This window comes from Passer domesticus, chromosome 22 (assembly GCF_036417665.1).
Source record: "Passer domesticus isolate bPasDom1 chromosome 22, bPasDom1.hap1, whole genome shotgun sequence".
NCBI classification, from domain to species: Eukaryota; Metazoa; Chordata; class Aves; order Passeriformes; family Passeridae; genus Passer; species Passer domesticus.
In genome coordinates this window covers 5434158-5446193 of record NC_087495.1, presented here as the reverse complement: position 1 = coordinate 5446193, position 12036 = coordinate 5434158, and the positions used below count along the sequence as shown (strand labels likewise).

General features: G+C 43.3%; 1 protein-coding gene across 4 annotated transcripts in view; it reads left to right on the top strand.

Annotated features, from left to right (window-relative positions):
* PLCH2 (phospholipase C eta 2) overlaps positions 1–12036 on the top strand; it is a 75022-nt gene that overhangs the window by 29396 nt on the left and 33590 nt on the right. The gene's annotated exons all lie outside the window — the stretch shown is intronic.

Below are 12036 nucleotides of genomic sequence, written 5' to 3'. Positions count from 1 at the left end.
CTCTGGTGTTTTTACTTGAAGCTCTCACTGGAATATGGATGATGCAAGCACAATTAAATGCCTCAGTCCTGAAAAAGGTAAGGGGGGAAATGTTTGTTTTAACCACCTTGCTGAGGGAAATTAGTTTTATTAATTTGTAAAGTGTAGTTTACAAAGCTTCCTTGGACACTTCTTTTCTGCTATTCAAACTTAAATGCTTTAAACAAATACAGCAGGTTCTTAAGGGAGCTTTTGCTGTACCTTTGCCTCCTACTATCAGTAAAGCTTAAATAATAAATGTATCTCTAATGGCTGTTTCCTCCTGCATAAAGTGTGCAACGAAGGAGTGCTCCAGGTATGTTCATGTTCCTTTTCTGCTTGCTTAACTAGCTGCTGTCACCATAAGAAAGGCTTTCTATTTTTAACCTGAGACCTTCTGCTACCCACATTAGAAGAGAGAAAAGAGACTCCAGTTCTGTTGTGAGTCAGCTGTATTGTTTTAATTTTTTAAAACAGGTGATTTGCTACTCATTAGATGTAGTTTATATACACCCATCCAACAAGAAGAGTGCACAGAATCAGTTGGGGTTGAAGTTCTCCCTGGTGGGATTAAACCAGGGGTGAAGTCAGGGAAGTGCCTCGAGCTGGGAAAACTGTGCTGCAGTGTCCTGCATGCTGAACTTGGAGCTCATCCCTCCTGTACTGATGGCTGCTGAAGGAATCTATGAACTCAAGACCAATTCTCAAAAGCCCAATTTTTATTTTTAAAAGCTTTATTTCCTCTTTGGTTTACTCAGGAAGAGCCCAGAGAGAGAAACCTTTCCGTGTGATGTAAATTAATTGACTCCAGTGCCTGGCTGCTTGTCTGTATGCATTCTGTATTTTATGCCTGTTAGGCTTGTGGTCTTACAGGAGTTATGCAACAAGTAAAGAAGGTTGTCTTGGGTTCTGTGTGCTCAAAAAAGCTGCTCTGGACACTGGTCTCACACCTTGGTGTCTTTGGGAAGGCAGAGCAGTATCTCTCACTCAACTCATCAATGCTTGGTGCCTGTTCCTCAATCCCTTTTGAAGGAAGCACTCCTTAAAATTCTCTCTTCTAAAAATCATTCCTAGAAGAAAACTTTACCAAAGTGGAACAATGCTTGGCTATAACTTAGTGTTTGGCTGTCAGAACCAAACCTCGTACCTGTGAGCTCTGGTTTGGTTTTGCCTTGTCTTTGTTACTAAAATACCAAAAAGAAGCTCCAGCAATGCCATTCACTGAGAAAAGGCCAACAGGTAACTCAGGTGTGGCTGTACCCGTGCAGTCACTCATCACTGCAGCAAATACTGCTCCAGAAACTGAAGGAGGATGTGGATGTGAAAATTACAGCAAATTGACTTTAAGGGGTCCCATTTTAGAGCAGAACTGTAATTAAAAAAGGAAGAGGGTGACCATAGAACATCACAGAGGAAAAGCTTCTATTGTACACAGAAATTGCCATTGCTTTTTTCATAGTTTTATGACCATTTTGGAAATTGTTTTGTTTATTGATGAAATTAATATGAAATCGGCTGCAACAGATTTAATGAGCCTGAGAAGTATGCAAACAATTCAGGTGAATAATGAGAGAGTCTCCATGAGCATCACAACAACAGACAAATGTTAACCAATTTCCTTGGAGATTTGTTAAGAATGAAGCAGAGATGATGAGATGCATTTGGGCATTGTCAATATTTATTTAAAAAGCAAAAAAGCAGATTTTAATACTTGGCATAAGAATTTATTTACCTGTACCATATTGCTGGCATAGAGGCCGGAGATTTGGGAGCATGGAAGCTTTAACTGAACAATGTGCTAAACAGGGAGAAACTATTTCCTATATGCAAGAACTTTTTTTTTGTTTGAAGGAAAGAAGGTGGTTTTCTTAAATCTTCAGAACATGCAAAAGTTTTGGATTGGGTTGGCTGAAGTGGTATATTTATCATAGAATCTTGGAATGGTTTGGGTTGGAAGAGACCTAAAATATTGTTTTGTTTCAACCCTTTGCCATGGCAGGGACACCTTCCACTGCCCCAGGCTGCTCCAAGCCCTGCCCAGCCTGGCCTTGGGCACTGCCAGGGATCCAGGGGCAGCCACAGCTGCTCTGGGCACCCCAAGCCAGGGCCTGCCCACCCTCCCAGGGAACAATTCCATCCCAGTATCCCATTTCACCCTGCCCTCTGGTAGTAGAGAGCTTTAACACACTTTTAATGATTGCATTTTCTGACAGAAGTGTTTCAGGACTGAAAACCAGAATAGTTTGGTTTTGAAAATGTCACTCACACCCTGAGTATTCCTGATCCAGTTATTGTTCTCTGAAAATGCACCAGTGTGCATTTGTGCTTTAAACAGACAAGGTCCTCAGAGAAGGTGTGATGGAGCAGGAATTGCGTCACCCAAAGTCCTTTTGGCTTCTTCTTACTGGGCTCAGCTTCCACCTTGTGAAAGCAGGAATGAGAGAGAGGGGCTCTCACCTGAGGATCTCCCTGGAGATCATCCAGGCTGCAGTTACTCAGGTTGATTCCTTGCTTGCAGGGGACACTGCTGAGGCTGAGATTGAATCTGTGTTTGTGATTAAACCAGCTCAGTGCTTCTGCCAGATGGTGTCCTTCTAAGCCAGGCAGTGGAAACACCTGGAAAACAAATGGGCTAACTGAAAAGAGCAGAGCTTCATGGGCAGGGCTTCCAGGCACAGGCAGGGGTTGCATGAAGGTTCTTTTTGAGGGTTCCACTTCTTGCTGTCATCTGCAGCATTAAAAGGAAATGGAATTCTCCTCCCACTTAGATATAAAACCAGTCATGATGCAACTGAAGCCAGAAATTCCCAGTGTATGGAAGCCTCCAGAAGCCTTCATGTGATGGTCTGTTCAAACATTCATAGTGAGAGGCACCAACATCCTCAAGGCTTTGGTGTTCCATTGACTTGCCGCTCCTTTTTTTAAGGTGTTCTGTCTGACTAGGGGCTGAGGAGTCACTGCTGATGATCCAAAATATTCCTTGTTCCAAGTAATTCTGAAATGTTCAGCTATCAGTAAAGAAACAACTGATACTGTCAGTGCTATTGGGAGGAGAAAGGGGCATGTCCTGAGGGAAGCATCTTGTCTGGGACAGTCCTTCAAGAACCTGGCAGCTGGCAAACACCTTCCAGTGGAACAGCTCATGAGATGTGGCTGCAGAATTTCAGCCTCCAGCTGCTACAGACTCCCAGGAACAGCATTTGCACAATGTCTCTCACTGGGGGAGGTCAATACTCAGGTGTTCTCTGGTTCTCCAGCACCACTGCTCCTGATTTTGCCTTTTACTGAAGATGTTTCTGCTGGTCTAACCCTCAAGTAGAGATGGTTTCCAGATGCCTCATCTTCAACTTGATAAAAAAAAATAAAATAAGGAAACAGTGCAAAGAAAATGTCACATTAATGCTAAATGCACAACTTCAAATTAACTGGTACCATACGTGCAGATTGCTGATTCATATCCCTTCTGTCCCTGACAATCATTTGTGGGGGGAATGTGAATTGAGTCCAGCTAAATGGGAAAGCTTTCCCACTTCAGGGAATTACAGAGGGATAATCAATATTGGCCTCTGCAGGATAATCAACATTGGCCTGTGCAGGTCTAAAGACATTATGTGGCAGAGAGCAACTAAATTTTCTGGCATGATGTGATCTGCCATGGAGTGAATGTGGACCTGCCAGCACTGAACAAAGTCCAGAACCACTGTTAAATGTGGCTCTCTGTAAAATATTTTCCTGCAAGCCCATTTTTCCAGTTCAGCCAGCGAGCTGACACTTGCATCAGCCTTCAAATGCCTGCTTATCTTCTGGCTCTAAGCCCTGGGGAGAAATGAATCTGTCAGGATGCTTTGTTTCGAGCTGAGGTGGATATTGGAGGCCATAGCAAAAGATAGAAACAGATTTCCTGTAAGAGCCCAGGAGCAATTACTTTACTTCCTGTACATTTACCTGAGCCCTAGTGAATCCAGGACCAAATGAAATCGGGCAGTCAGCTGTGAAACTTCAGCCCCTGGGCTTGCTGAGTGATCCAGCTCAGCACCCTGCACTCTGTGTTGTTTTCTGCTGGCAATCTTCTCCCCTGGGATTGCAGCAGGTGGTTCCTGCTCAAAGGAAACCACAATCATGGTCATCTTCCAAGCTTCCAGAAGGACCTGCCGTTGGTTTCTGAGGTTTACAGATGCTGGGTTCTGTTGAGTGATAAGTTTTTGAGAAGTTAAGGAAAATTTAAAGAACAGCCTCGTGACGCTGTCTCTCAGATGTCGCAGAAGCTGAGAAAAGCACTGAATGAAGACAGAGTTATTCCTAGAGCCATTGCAGCTCCTCTTTTCCCCATCTTTCATGAAACTGGTCTATATTTGAAGAAATAGGGAGTCTGTCACATATTTCAAAATGTACATGGCACAAAAGGAAGGTCTGGAACAGTTCTCAGCTTATACAGATAGAATACATTAAAATTCATCCCAAATACAGAAGTAAAATTTGTGAGTTAAAATCACTTTTTTTCTGAATGTCTTTCAACCTGTCTTGCATTCCTGTGCCCATTTTGCCTTGGATTCTTGAGTTCTTAGAGGGGTTTTCCTAGAAGGAGTAATCATATTGATGGATTGCTTTTGTCCCAACCTGCTTTAATCTCCCTCTGTGTGTTTATGCCCCATGGCCCTGAACAGATGGTCAAGCACTGAAAGACCTTTAAATGTAAAGGGTTTATGATCTTACTTCAATTAAGTGTGTAGGGACATTTTCTTACACGACTTGGTGGTTGGAGACAAGGTGACCTTAGAGCACCATTTATAGTCTTAAAATCTTCATTTTATGCTGACATTTTTCTACAACTGACAAAATTTGTTTGTCACAGCTTTGCAAGGAAAAGACTTCAGCAGCTCAAATCACAAAGCCTGTTCTCACTTAATTAAAATAATTGCATCATTTTTTTCCAGATGAACCCAAGAGAGCTAAACATCATGGCAGGAGGCAGAGTAATTGTCATTAAATTAGTGCTGCTGTTGCTAATGGGTCCCCGTTCCACAAACAGTCCTCCAAGTGAACGAAGTAATTTAAGGGATTTCACAACTGGTGCATTTTAATAATGGGACTTTCCAAACAGTTTTGGGGAGCCCTGGGAACGTTCCTGGTTGCCTAAAGGAGCTGTCCCAGGGTTGGCCCACTGTGAATTCCAGCATGGGAAGGAGCACCAGGAAAATGTGATGTTACAGCCTCTCCCAGTGGAATCAGTGCTTTGCCAGTGGATGGATGCTGAGGACAGGTGGATTTCAGACAAGCTAAATAACTTGCTGAATATGCTCCGAGCCAGTGCACAAATGTTTCGCTTGGAGGCCTGGTGGGCGAGGCACAGGGGCCATGGAATAACCTGAATTCCACTTGATCTGGGCAAGATGGGCAGTGTTAATCTCGGGGGGGATTACTGTGCTTAGAGGTGCTGTCCAGATGGTCGGGCAGGCTCTGCCCGTGCCCATGGCAGAGGATGGAGCTGGGCTAGAATTAGGGAAAAGGCAGCTTATGCACAGTTGGGAAAAGGTTGTGGCCCCAGAGCAGGTGCTCTGGTCTTTCTGAGCCAAAACCATCTGAAAATGATTGATTTAGTCAATTCTTGATAGAACGAATACACAGGTTTTTGGTTGAAAGACAAAAATAGAAAATGTAACCGTGAATGTCTTTTTTCCACCAGCATCTGCTCCCCAAATCCCTCTTCTTGGGGAGACCCCACTTTAAAAACAGCGGGCAGCTGTTGCATGCAGACACAGCTGTGAAAAAGCAGAATGCATTGGAAACACAAAGGCAAAGGACTCCAGCAGAGAGAAGAGAAACTGCAGCTGAGCTGGCTGGTCTGGCTGCCCAGTTCATGCTGCTTTAGCCCTTTTGGGAGCAGCATTTCTAGGGGGAAAGGAAGAAACATAAATCACATGTTTGAAAGTATTGAATGAGCATCATTCACCTTTGGTTCATGAAGTCCAGTCATCTCCTGCTGCTTGAGTTTGTGTCCATGCAGGTGGGGTTTTGAACCTTTACCATGACTGAGAGTATTCCTGACTTGCATTTAGTGATGTGCACTTCTGGGAGATGTTTTTGCTTTTGGTATTTCAGAAACATCCTTGCATTTAGTGCTTCAGAAGCTGGTAACAGGCTGGCTAACTCCTGTGAAAATCTTGGGCTGGGGTAGCTAAGATGTAAATGGAGTTTCTGCAGTTTTTACAGGTCTTTTGACTGGGGTTTAGAGCTGAAAGTGCAACAGGGAGGGTAAAAATAAGTGAGCGAGAGATGTGCCAGAAGGCACTGATATCTTCTGTTTCCTCCTTGTATTTTATGATTGTGTTGTTGGTTGGAAATAATTTTCTTGTGATTCTACAGCCATTAGAAGCAAGATTTCCCTGGGTGGGAAGTGGGAGATGGGAACACTTGTGTCAAAGTTCTTCTGTGTATCACTCATAGCTGCCCGTGAGCAGCTCAGTGTTTCAGAATCAGCCTCTTGTGACGAGGTCAGTTTGTTAATCTGCTAAACTGGGTCTGTAGTGTGTCTGTGGAAAGGTACAGGGAGTGCATGGCTGGGAAGTCACAGGTCTCATCCTGGTGGATTTTCAGGTCAAAAACATTGCCAGCTCTGTAACATTTATGTCTTTGGCAGTCAGGATATTGAAATTTCTAGTTTTGCTTTTTCTACTTTGAGGTCTGCAGCTGTTTCCCTGTGTATTACATAACTGTTCACACTTTTCCCACCCCTCAGCAGGCAAGTGAATCCCTCCATCCTGAAAGATTGCATTCATGATAATCCCATTTGTCTCAGGAGGTTCTCCATCCTGTTCCCTTTTCTCCATCTTCCAAGCCATATGTGTGTTGTGCTCCTGTGTCTTCCTCAAGATGTTCTTTCTGTGGGATGGAGTCTGGCTCCTCTGGCACTTTCCTCCTTTCTTCCTCTGCAAGACTTTGACATTCCAGCATTGTTCAAGTGTTCTGAGTTCCATTTTTAGCTAAGTCACAGGCCGGCCTGGAGACTCAGACAATGTTGGTTTTAAAATCTATTTCGTGGCATGAAAAGCCTTTGTTACACTCATTTGAGAATAAGTTCCTTCAGTGCTGTGGAAAGAAGTCTTTAATCTCCGAGTTGGGTCAGGTGAGCAAGATTGCTCTGGGGATGTTAAGAGAGGCAAGAATAGAAACCCATTTCAGTAGGCTTAGATCCTAAGTCCTCAGCTCAGTGTGCTTAAGAGTTGGGAGAGGGATTGTGTCCAATTTAACTCTTTGTTATTCCCAGTTGCTTTTCCACACTGTTATCCAGTATCCAGCATAATAAATGGAGGAGCCTTCTGAAAGATTTTATTTTTCTCTGTTTCCATGAGGATTTTCTTAAGAGGCCTGAAGGGGTGTGTGGATAGTCAACTGAAATAATTTAAATTAACTTTCTCTGTGTGCTCTTAGGATTAAAAATCTAACTTTAACTTGAATATTGTAATAGTTCTTTTCCAGTGCTATAAATCATTGGCATTTCTCTCTACTCAAATAAAATCAAATCCATATTTGAAGCCCTACATTTGCAGAATTCTAATTATGAACCATGAAGCCATATCTTGAGCAGTGCTGCAATGGGAGTTACATTTCCCTCTTCTCCTCCCTTCCCCTTGTCCCCAGGCTGATAACATATAAATGGTGTTAAATGCAGACTCTAGGATGTGCTGGCAGAACTGATATTTGAATTTTGAACGGAGTACCTTTAGCATTCTGTGCCAGCCACTGATTTTGTTGCATGCACAGCCTGGAAAACTGCAAGGAAACCTGATTAATACTGGGGAAAAAAAGGAGCTAAACAGCTGCAATACTTTTGGTTTCTGCAGAAGTTTGCCTTAACTCTCCTTGTAATTGAGAGCCTCGAAGTTCTCTCTCCTTCCCTGTGAGTACAGCAGTGACATTCTCACCATTTAAGGTGTATATCTAAAGACATTACACAAAGATGTTTATGGGTTTATTTCAGGAATTCAGAGAAGCAGGTGATAGAGAAGGCAATGAAACTCCCAGCTCTCATCCTGGCCCAGGCTTCACGTGAAGAAAGGATTAGGATCTTTAGAATAAAGTTTCCCTTGTTCTTCCCTTAGGGCAGAGTTTTCTGTGGGATGCATATATCCTTCTGAGCATTTTACAGCACAAGTTGCTCTTTCCCTGATGACAGTTTGCAGTCATCTCACTAAATTGCTCTTGAAAGATGCCTTAGGAGGGTGGAAGGCTGTGGTTGAAATGTTTGAATAAATAGTGGCAAGAGTGTACACAGCATCACTGCCTCCCGTGGTGCAGACCCAGTTTGGTTCTAGTTTGGAATTAATCTGTGGTTAAACTCTGAGTCAAGCCCAGTATAAGAACTCTGGGCATCGGTGGTGAAATAAACAACTTGTAATTGAGAGTGAATCATCTCCAGAATTAACTACTCCAAAGCTTTTTTCAAACTGTGAAAGGAAGAGTAGGAAGCACTTAATGAATGTGTTTTTAAATGGGCAATTTGTGTTTAGCTCATCAGGGTAGAAGCATATGAGGCTCCTTGTACAGATCACAGATGGCAAGAGAGATTTTCTATTGTACTTAAAACTTAATGTAGCTTAAGTGGTTGTGATAACCTATGTGACAGATTTCTGTATTTGGAGTTCAATGGGTACATTTCAAATAGAACGAGGTAGGGACTTAGTGCTTTTTAAAAATTCATCCTCACCTGCTTTTATCTGTCAGTCCTGGAGCCCCCTCAGTGCTCCTGGTTCTGTCACAGCAGCCCTGGGCACAGGAGCTGCCTGGCTGTGCCCTAAGCAAGATCTTCTGTGGCTGTGTCAGCCTGCAGAGACATCCCCAAACAGAGTGTGAGATGGAAGGTCCTGGGGAAGAAGGAGAAGAAGGAAGAGGAGGAGAAGAAGATAAAGAGAAGCAGAAGAAGACTGCACTTATTTGAAACCTCTTTTATTTTCTCAGCTGTAACGTGTCACCTAAATCCCTTGACTGGATAGGGCAGGAGCACAGCTTTAGGATTAGTGCCTATGATGGATTTAGGATTTGAAGCAAACATGTGTTGCTGTGTTTCCATCGTATCTAGTTTTTGCTGCCTAGAGAGAAATGTTCTTTCTTTTATCAGAAATGCCCATTAAAATAGTGAGAAGAACCTTCAGAGAAGAGAAGAAGACTGGCACAATGATATTTTGAGGAGCTGTATGAGAAGAAAATGTGATTATTCTTTTTTTTCCAGCCCTGGAAAGAGACTGAAGAGCTTATGCACCTGGGCAGATCCACAGTGAAAGGCAAGGGTGGCTCAGGAGGGCAGAGAGGGGAATGGATTGTGCTGTTAACTGTGCATTATTTACTGCAGGGAATGTTGTTGGTTGGTTTTGAAGAGCAGGTAGAGCCCCTGAAAGAGTGGGACCTGCAAATCTGTTTGTAACCAAAGAAAGGAAAGGGTTTTCTCCTTGTGGGAATCGCCATCAGGAGGAGGAAGTGGTGGAGGAGCCAACAACTATAAATTGCTGTAATGTCTTGATGATGCCAAGCAGTTGGGAAAGTACCAAAGGAAAAAGAAAATCAGCAGGAGGAAAAGAATATCATCAGGAGGCCTTGCTGTCCAGAAATGGTTTCATCTACCTGCCAAATTGCCTCATTCTCCATCATGTGTCTTCTTTAAAATCTTGAACTGAAGCCCACCCAATCCTCCAAAGCAGTCACAGGTACATCACAATAAAAAGGATTTTATTGGGATTTTAATGCTCTAAATCTGGATTGTGAAAGACGCTTAATTTAGCTAATAAACTTTTCTGAAACAACCCGAAAACTACCACTGGATTTTGGAAATCAATGGCTATTTTCTATTTTTCTGATAATATTTTTATTCTGCTACATGGAGAACGTGCACTACAGAATTTTGATACCTCCTAAGGCCATCAGTGCTTGCTTCCAGTCCCGCTCAGACATGGATATCTCAAAATCTCCCTTGCTTCAGAACAAGTTCTCAGTGGCCCGTCTGGCTGAAGACTTTTTCTGGGTTGGTGGCAGCATCGTCGCCTCTCCGAGATGGAAAATCGGCCACTTTGGTAAGATGCTGATCCCCTGCATTCAGTGAAATGGTGACACCTTTAAATCTTTCATGTCGAGAGCTTAGTTAGTGGCACCTTTTTGTGGCAGCAGCGTGGGGAGCAGAAGAGAAGGAAGGAGGAGGCAGCCCTGGGCTGATGTTATGTTGCTTGGTTGGTAGTGCAGTTCTTTTTCTCTTCAGCAAGCCCCCACTTATCATTTCATGATTGATTTGTGTTCTTCAGGACAAGCTAGAGCAAAGTTGTACATTTTGACACTTGCTGACCCTTTTAAATGTTCTGTTGCATAGACTCTGTGTCCTTCTCCTCACCCACACCACGACAGTTTTCCTATCTGCCAGTACTCCACACCTCTTAACTCTTTAATTTTATTTGTAGTTTAGAGTTTTTTAAATGAGCATTTGGAAGTATGTCTGCTGTCTTGATCCACACCAGGTCACTGGACTGTTTAGAGGCTGTTTTCTCAATACAGATACACAAAACTCTCAAGCTTCACTGGCTCTGTGAGAAGGATCCCCTTTGGGTGCTCACAGCAGCCTTTCCTTTAAATAGCTAATAAACCCAGCAAACCTAATTAGAGACAGCCAGAGAAAACAGATGTTCTAGTAAAAACACTTTAATAACAATCTTCTTGGGCCACTGCTGCATGGCCAGTGAGGAAATCTGCAGCCTGACCAGAACCCCCTGTTCCTTGGAGCACTTTTTTGTCCTATTTGTCTGTCAGCTTCATCGATCAAAGATGTTTTTTTAGCAAGAAAGTTGGACACATAGATAGCTTAGCAAGTACTGGGAATTTTTCAGAGGAGAAACACCGTCCTACTCTGCCTCTGCATTTTCCTGAATGCAGGTGGCTGATGGAGGGATGGAGAGCTGGCAGCCTGACCTCAAATCAAGCCCCTAATTTCCACAGGATTAAGAACATCTCTTCTCCCATTAACACCTCATTTATTAGGAGTGGTGTGCTTCAAGGATGGGTTCAATCTTCCATCATCTCTTGTGCACACTAAACACTGCCCCAACCATTGCTGGCAGAATTATAGAGAAATGTGGTTTTCCAAAGACACTTTCAGATTTTTTTGGCCAATATGAGCAGAACAGTAGAAGTCCTGGACTTCAGTGAAGCTTGAGCCACTGAGAGCCAACAAGGGGAACAAAACTGTGTTGGGAATAAGATGGTTGGTTTAAAAGGTGAGAGGGACCTGTTCATTAGGCTGGAGGGATGCAAAATGAAACAAATGAAGATTAATGAGTTTGGATGTGATCTGGTTTTTAACTGGATCCAGTGCAGTGGTGTGAGTGAGCCTGGTGTACCTGGGCCAGGAGAACCACAGCCAGTTCTTAGGCAGGACTGGCAAAATATCTTCTGGACTGCTCAGCTGGACAGAATTCCCAACACACTCTGCTGATATATTATGAATTTGGATATATTACATATTTTATATCATCATATTGATATATTGATTTTTAAAAAGATTTTATGCCCCCTGTCTAGAAAGAAAGTGATATTCCTGGCAGGAATAGTTGGAGCCAGTCAGCTCTTTGGTTTATGTATTGATGAGCCACTTATAGCTGTGAAACCATTTCCAGTGAGACTTTAAAGAAATGGGGCAGTCGTTGTGTCTTCAATGGATTGTCTGTGCTGAATGTGTGACAAGTGTGGGAGTCCTCTGCTGGTGTGTGGGAAAGCTGTTTTGGTTTGGTGATATTTTAAGGGGATATTTTCTTGCCCTTCTGGTGCACGTGTACTGGGGGGGTTTCTCTGGGCTCACAAACATCTTCTGGAGAGAAACAAGCTGCTGGAATCTCTCCTCTCCTGATGTTGTTCAGGAGGGTGGTTGGTGTGAGGCACACAGTTGGGATTCATCCCTCCAGGATTGTTCTTGGGGCAGAACTCAGCAGAGTTTGATGCTCCCTGCTCGCTGCCCCTGGGGCAAAGGTGTGTGACACAACCTGGGGC